Source organism: Schistocerca serialis, chromosome 2, assembly GCF_023864345.2.
Source record: "Schistocerca serialis cubense isolate TAMUIC-IGC-003099 chromosome 2, iqSchSeri2.2, whole genome shotgun sequence".
In the NCBI taxonomy this organism is placed as follows: Eukaryota; Metazoa; Arthropoda; class Insecta; order Orthoptera; family Acrididae; genus Schistocerca; species Schistocerca serialis.
The window spans coordinates 680,575,816-680,583,317 of NC_064639.1; the positions used below are offsets into that span (position 1 = coordinate 680,575,816).

General features: G+C 41.1%; 1 protein-coding gene across 1 annotated transcript in view; it reads right to left on the reverse strand.

Moving 5' to 3' along the window:
- LOC126457793 (spindle and kinetochore-associated protein 1-like) overlaps positions 1–7,233 on the reverse strand; it is a 108,323-nt gene extending 101,090 nt beyond the window's left edge. The window contains exon 1 of the mRNA XM_050094382.1: positions 7,030–7,233. The gene's annotated coding sequence lies outside the window, so the exon portion shown is untranslated. The remainder of the gene's footprint in view (positions 1–7,029) is intronic.
- Positions 7,234–7,502: the final 269 nt, after the last annotated feature.

The window sequence follows — 7,502 nt, forward strand, 5'->3', positions numbered from 1 at the left end:
CCGACAGATTGACCAGGATAGTGGCAACAGTTCCATTTATTGGACTGGAACCTGTCCTGACAATCACCAAGGCTATGATCAAACAAGAACTACGGAAATGGCTCTGGATACAGTGTGTAGAATACTTGGACCAAGGTCCATAAACAAAAACGTGGTAAGGTAATGGTGACCAAGCTATGTTTTAAAAGGAGCTCTGTAATCCTGGGATTGAACAGGAAAGAGGTCAAACTCATGACTGGACTGATGACCGGCCATGGTAATTAAAAAAAAAATCTACATACAATGGGTATAATGGATGAAGACCCTAAATGCAGAACCTATGATGAGGGTGGAGAAACTGTATCACACCTAATCTTCAAATTCATGGCACTGGTGTGCAAAAGATGCAGAATCTTTGGGACAACTAGACCTGAAGAAATTGTGTCTAACAAAAAACCGGTAAAGGGGCTTCTTGCACTGTTTAAGGGCATTGGTTGGCTTTATTAGATATACAGGGAGAGATACCACACAATAAACTTTGTTTCAGTGCGAGCAGTGGCGGGTTGGACCTAAGCTGTTTTAGCTTCCCTGTCAAAATCAAATCAAGGGATATTACACAATTAAAGATTATTTTGAGGGTTCAGGAGTAGTGGATAGTAATGAAAGGGGTAAACTACCTTCTCAAATTTCAGTACTTGAATATAGTTTACTACTTTTACAAGGATCTTGTGTAAAGCTGTATAATATGTGATAGTAATGTCCACTGGTCTAGTTTTTCAGGTGGACTGTAGCACATAGTTTAATAGGGAATCTGGAACTGAGTCAAGGGGCACAACAGCATTCCTCAGACCTGAAATTATTGGTGGGTGTAAATGTGTGAGCAGTGAAGAAGGAAACAATATTTTACATTGCAAGTTACATGAAACAATTTATGTGCAAATGAAGAAACATTATCCATTAAAGAATTACCGAATGAAGCAATGCAGCCGTTGGGACACTGACCTCATATTCAGGAGAATGGAGCTGCTCTGTCCAGCCATTCTGGTTTGGGGTTTCATGGATCACTAAACAGTTTGCCAGAATGGTATCTCAATCAATGGCATGGCCAATCACCAGTCTTATTCCCATAGCCTACCTGTCCTATCCTCTTAAAGCATGTTGTGTATGCTGTGTGTTCTATTTTGTCCAATGATAGACATTGTATTACCTTGACAAATCATTTCATTGCAAGATGATCCTTAGATGATTAAATAAATAATTTTTTATTCTATTTGCTGCTATGAGCAACTGCATGGCTGCAACAATTAAATTTCTCCAATTGCTGAATGTGTGAGGTGTCAGTGGTGCAGAGAATTTATGAAATTGACAAAAGTCGAATTAGGGAAGGACGGGGAAGAAGTAGGCCGTGCCCTTTCAAAAGAACCATCCCGGCATTTGCCTGAAGCGATTTGGGGAAATCACGGAAACCCTAAAACAGTATGGCCGGACGCGGGATTGAACCGTCGTCCTCCTGAATGAGAGTCCAGTGTACTAACCACTGCGCCACTCGCTTGGTGAGAGAGGGGGAGAGAGAGAGAGAGAGAGAGAGAGAGAGAGAGAGAGAGAGAGAGAGAGAGAGGGGGGGGGGGGACAGGTCAGAGAGCGGGGGGGGGGGACAGGTCAGAGAGCGGGGGGGGGGGGAGAGGGGGGTTAGAGGGGGGAGAGAGAGGAGAGAGGGGGGGTTAGAGGGGGGAGAGAGGGAGGTTAGAGAGGGGAGAGAGAGGAGAGAGGGGGGAGAGAGGGGGGTTAGAGGGGGGAGAGAGAGGGGAGAGGGGGGGTTAGAGGGGGGAGAGAGAGGAGAGGGGGGTTCGAGAGGGGAGAGAGAGGAGAGAGGGAGATTAGAGGGGGGAGAGGGGAGGGAGAGAGGGGCAGAGAGAGGGGGAGATGGGGGAGAGAGAGGGGGAGATGGGGGAGAGAGAGGGGGAGATGGGGGAGAGAGAGGGGGAGATGGGGGAGAGAGAGGGGGAGATGGGGGAGAGAGAGAGGGGGAGATGGGGGAGAGAGAGAAGGGGAGATGGGGGAGAGAGAGAAGGGGAGATGGGGGAGAGAGAGAAGGGGAGATGGGGGAGAGAGAGAAGGGGAGATGGGGGAGAGAGAGAAGGGGAGATGGGGGAGAGAGAGAAGGGGAGATGGGGGAGAGAGAAGGGGAGATGGGGGGGGAGAGAAGGGGAGATGGGGGGGAGAGAAGGGGAGATGGGGGGGGAGAGAAGGGGAGATGGGGGGGGAGAGAAGGGGAGATGGGGGGGGAGAGAAGGGGAGATGGGGGAGGGAGGTGGGGCTTAGATTTAGTTCTTAGCTGGCCCTTTTTTTCCTGTATTATTCGACCACAATACTAGAGCACCTGAGTCTCACTGTATTTCACGAGGGCACACTTACTAGTATATGCACGACCGTTCTGAGATCATTCGCAGTGCAATACATTTTCCTTAGTCACCACTGTACTTGTTTACCATAATGTCATCATGTGTTTCCAAGAACAGACGTGGGAAACCACGTGCGATAACATTGTGGTCCAACAGTACAAAATGTGGTGTGTTTACTTATGTACGTAATTTTCTTTCAGCTGCTGGTATCGGAATTCATGATGTAGTTTTTTATGATTTTGTGGTATGGGTTGCTAGCTGAAGTTTATGTTTGTTAGTCTATGGTGATGGGTATCGTCAAGTGTATTGTCATTTTGGTCTGGTTAGGTTTCGACAATGTTTAATTCTGTTACTTGCGGTTTATTTGCATCACGGGTTTCGTATGAGCTATACAGGTAATCAATTATTCAAAATTACAGTCACAATTGCATTATTTATTTTACCGCCAACCAGTTTCAACCCCCAATGGGGTCATCTTCAGGGCAATTTACACCATTTGGTCGCTCGCTGGAGTCGTCAGCCTGCCTGTACACGGTTGGTAAACTAAGAAAATCCCCAATACGATGTTTTGGAGTCATGTGCGTTCGTGGTATTGGGGACTGTGTTTGAGCTATGCAAGCCAACTAAAATTGCCAGTATCTCTTTTTTTATCTCCCAGATGTTTTGTTATTATGGTTTTGTTGATTGGCAAGTTTCGATGATGTCGCAGGTAAAAGCCGAGATGAGTTACCTCGATCTTGGACTGGTACTGGACCCATTCTTTTTTTCTAAGCTAAATAAATGATCTCCCAATGACTAAGGGACAGTTCTCTTTCTTGACTTGCCTGTCTGCTTTAAGAGCTTTAGAAGCTATCATTCAGTGTCCAAGAATACCATTTCCAGAATTATTAAAATATCATTCCAAAGCATCTTTGTGGGTTCTTGTAACTAAACTTGTATTTATAAACATTTAGATTATTATCTGTATGGTTTGAGAGGTATTTTAGTAGAATGCCTGTTTCTCTGAAATAGCTAATTTAATTTCTGGTGTCAAAACCTTGAGTACTATTTTCTTCTGGCATTTATTTTGATTCACATGCTTTGTTTTTCATTGTTCTCTCACTGTCTGACCATTCCTCTTCAATGTAGTCATAATTATTTAGGTGTTCCAGCTCTTTCGTTGAATTGCTTTGGTAAAGACACAACATACTTTCCTCTTCTAGAAAATAAACGTTATTGCCACTTATCCTCTTTGTTTCAGCAAATGCAACTATTTGAGATATTATAAAGTAATGGTAAGAACCGGCCGGGTCAACGTAGGCGTCCGATCCCACTCGTCGGCTTTGACCTGTGATGTAAGGGTGTTGTGTGACGTAATTACAGTGCGGAGCTTAGTTTATGAGTGTGTTGTGTTTATAGATGTCGTCTTGTCGCGGTTGGTGGTGTCCTCTGGTGGTGTATTGGGTTCATTTGGGTGTCGGTGCTTGAGGTGTGCATTTATCGGTCGTGACTGTTATAGAAGAACGGAAATTAGTTTCAGTGAGTTAAGAATTAAGTTTTTGTTGTGTTATTGCAATGTCATTTGATATTATTGGTTTGCTGTTTGTCGCGGGCTAAGTCATTTAGTTCAATTTGTGGCTTCTTTTGTTAGGCAAGGATTTGACTAAGTTTAAGAACTTTTTTGTGGTAAGTAGTCGTTTTTTTTTGGGTCTATTGTTCGTGTGTTATGATCCTCAGTGAGTGTGTTGTTGAGTCGGTGTTATTTACTGCATGTGTTGGCGGTTGATGTTTTGATTTCGGCACTTGCGGTTGATTTATGTATCTGAGGGGGAAGTACTCTATTTCAATTTTTTTTTGTATTGTCAGTTGTATTTGAGCTGCATAGGTCATGGGAAGTGACTGATTCCAAAGTGTCATAACTCTGTGTGTTTTGGTATCATGAGTTGACCTATATAGGTCAAGAGAAGGGTCCAATTTCAATGTGTCATCATAGCTATATCAAGCCAGTCTCAGGACTGAGGGCCACAACAACAACAACAACAACAACATCATAGCTATGTGTGTTTTGGTATTGTGAGCTGCTGTTGACCTATATGGGTCAAGCGAAGTGTCCGATTCCAATTTTTGTTGTTTTAGGTGTTGGTTTTGTGGTATCGATAGTTGCGGCATGATTACAATTTCTGGATTAGTTGCTTTTTATTTTGTGGTATCGACAATTGTGGTTGAGCTATCTGGGTGAAGGGAAGTGACCGATTCCTCTTGATATTGTAAGTGTAGCGGAATTGGGAAATTTGTGGTGTTTTTATGTCGTCATCCTGTGTGGTTTGGGATTGTGGTGTGTGTCTGTATGTGTTTAAATTTGTTTTGTCCCCACCCAAAAACCACCAATTTCCCGCGCTGGTCCCGTTAGTTTGATTATATTTTTGGAGAGAGATTTGTGTGTTGGTTTTATATGTATTTTCATGTTTGTTGTCATTTATGTAATGACGTAATAGGCACCATATTGGAAACGTTGAGAATGGTCGTTTCTGCTATATTGGTGACCTCATGGGTCAAAGCAGACAGGTGGAATCGGAAGCTTCTGTATTCCCGAACCTGCCATATCTTCGAAAGGGAGAAGTGAAATCCACTGACAAACTTTCATAGGTGGGACCAAAACAAGGAAAACATGTCCAGTAAAAATAGGCTCTAAAATGCATACCTTAAGAGCAATGAACATTTGTTCATCTTCGTTATGGTGAAATACATCTCCTCTATTGAACAAGGTCCATAGCTCTTAAGGTATTCATTTCTGAGCCTATGTTTACAGCATATTTTTTGTTGTTTTGAACTATACTACCAACACCGAAAGTTTGTCAATGGATTTCTGGTTCTCCAGTATATATCCCTGTATTTCTTATTTGTCCTTGTGCCTTATCATTTACTCTTAGGTAATCTGTTACTGACTTATATAGACTTTTTGTGACTAGATTAATTCACAAATAGAAGAACTCTTGCAAAGCTCAGTTCATTTCTGTACCCACCAACAGACACTATTAAAGAAACTATATTTGCATCCAGAATGTGAATTAAAACAGTACCTCATGCATTATCTATTAAGATATTCAGTGTGCCCTTGAGAATGGACTGACAATATCTCTAGAAACATTACAATACTCTCCACATAAGGCATATTTGCCATTGATTTGCACTGTCTAACCCAGCAACAGAACACTCATTAATTGGTGGCTATAGACAGCTGCTCAGGTGATTGATTTGGAGAGATCACAAGTATTATTCCGAACACATAAACAAAGGAAAAATCTTGTATCTATATCTGCAGTTACACTCATCTAACAACAATGAAGACAGTGCTTAATGTATTATACACACAATACAACTCAATCCTTTTGAAGGGGATGAATGTAATGCAAACATTCCACCAATGAACAGTTTTTAGGCTGCTGCGGAGGTAGGAGACATTTAGGGGAAATAACTGCTTGTTGTACTGTTTAGAAGCTAACGCAGGCAATAGGCAGAAACATTTCATACTAGCCCCGAGTTGTCCTGATTCTATAGATTTTTTTGTTCCTAGAAAAAGGCCAAGTTATGTTGTGCATACAGTAACCAAATGAATTGTTTACATTTTCTATTCTTCAGCTGACCAGATCGTTAATATCGCACTTTAAGAGGATACGACAGTAACTACATGCTGATTGACTAGGGCATGCCTTTTATTGAGGCAGCATCAAATGTCAAGCCTCTGTGGCACATGTTTCTGATAATGTATCTGCTGGCAGTTATCTGTAGTACTAATTACTGAAGCCATTGCCAATCCATATTTACAAGCTATAAATCATTATGCTTAAGTCACAAATATGGTGACTATATGTGCAGAAAGAAAATGATATAATAAAATAAAAATGTCTCTCAAAGTCTGCGACTGTGAATGAGAGAACAGTTTGCATTGAAAGGATAGTGGCAATCATATCATCTGGCACATTAATGTAAAAGGCAAAATTAATATGGTACGATTTTAGTCTGGAGAAATGCTGTGGAGGTTTCCATGAAAGTAAAATGTTCAGCCTTACCTAAATCCATACCACAAAGATGTATCTGTGCTAGATCAGAGGCACACACTGTCATGAAACTAAGAAACTCACATCTACACAAATTGAAGAAAATGACAATCTGCTTTCCACGAGTGTACTAATTATTTTGTAAGATTCCCTTTTTATGGTATGAGAATTATTAATCAAAGTAAAACTCATTTCACTCAAGTTCAATATAAAGTTTTGTATCTCCAGTTACCTGAAAACCCTGCTTTTCACATGCACCAGTAGCACATTCTCAGCTCTCTTCCCCAATTACTAAAAAGAAAATATTAATCAAGAGGAAACTGACATGATTCAAGTGGTATTCATGTGAACTTTAAGATTTTTCCCTAATTTTCAACACTGAGCATAAACTTCACTGCATTAGTACTTTACTGTTACCTTTAGGTATTTCCCGGCTAACTAGCGTATCTCAGAATAGATAATGGCATATATCAACTTGGGCTAATGCACACAACAGACAGATTTACAAAAAAAGGTTGTCTGGCAATCAATCATTTTGCCATCACCGACAAAGAACTCTCTACATGTGATGCTAAAGAAGGGAGTTTAAGAACCATACGAGTTCCACTTACCGGTATATACAGACTGTAAAGCATTATTTTACGCTACACAAATTCTTCTACAACACTCCAAAACACATTTAAACTGATTTAGTATCCATGAGATGGAATTCAACTAATGCAACGCTTTAAAGATATCTCCCAAACCCCTTATTTTTGGTACGCTATGTTGCGAAGTGTCTGAAAGTATAACGTCACAAGACAAACTAACTGAAAAACAACACTCAATTGTTAATGAAATACTTAATAACTTCGGTACACGACCTACCTCTCTCAAACACTACGACAAAACCACAACGCCACTTCCCGCCTCGAAAATCAAAACAGGTGTCACCGAAATATTGACAGTCGATATTGTCCGTTAATCGACTCTGCAGACCAGATCTCGATTTGGAAATACGTTGTTTCCAGTTAAAGTGTGTGATAAAAGACAAAGAAAACTGTCTATGGAAAATGTTACCAGATTCTGTTTCTAGAAACGATGT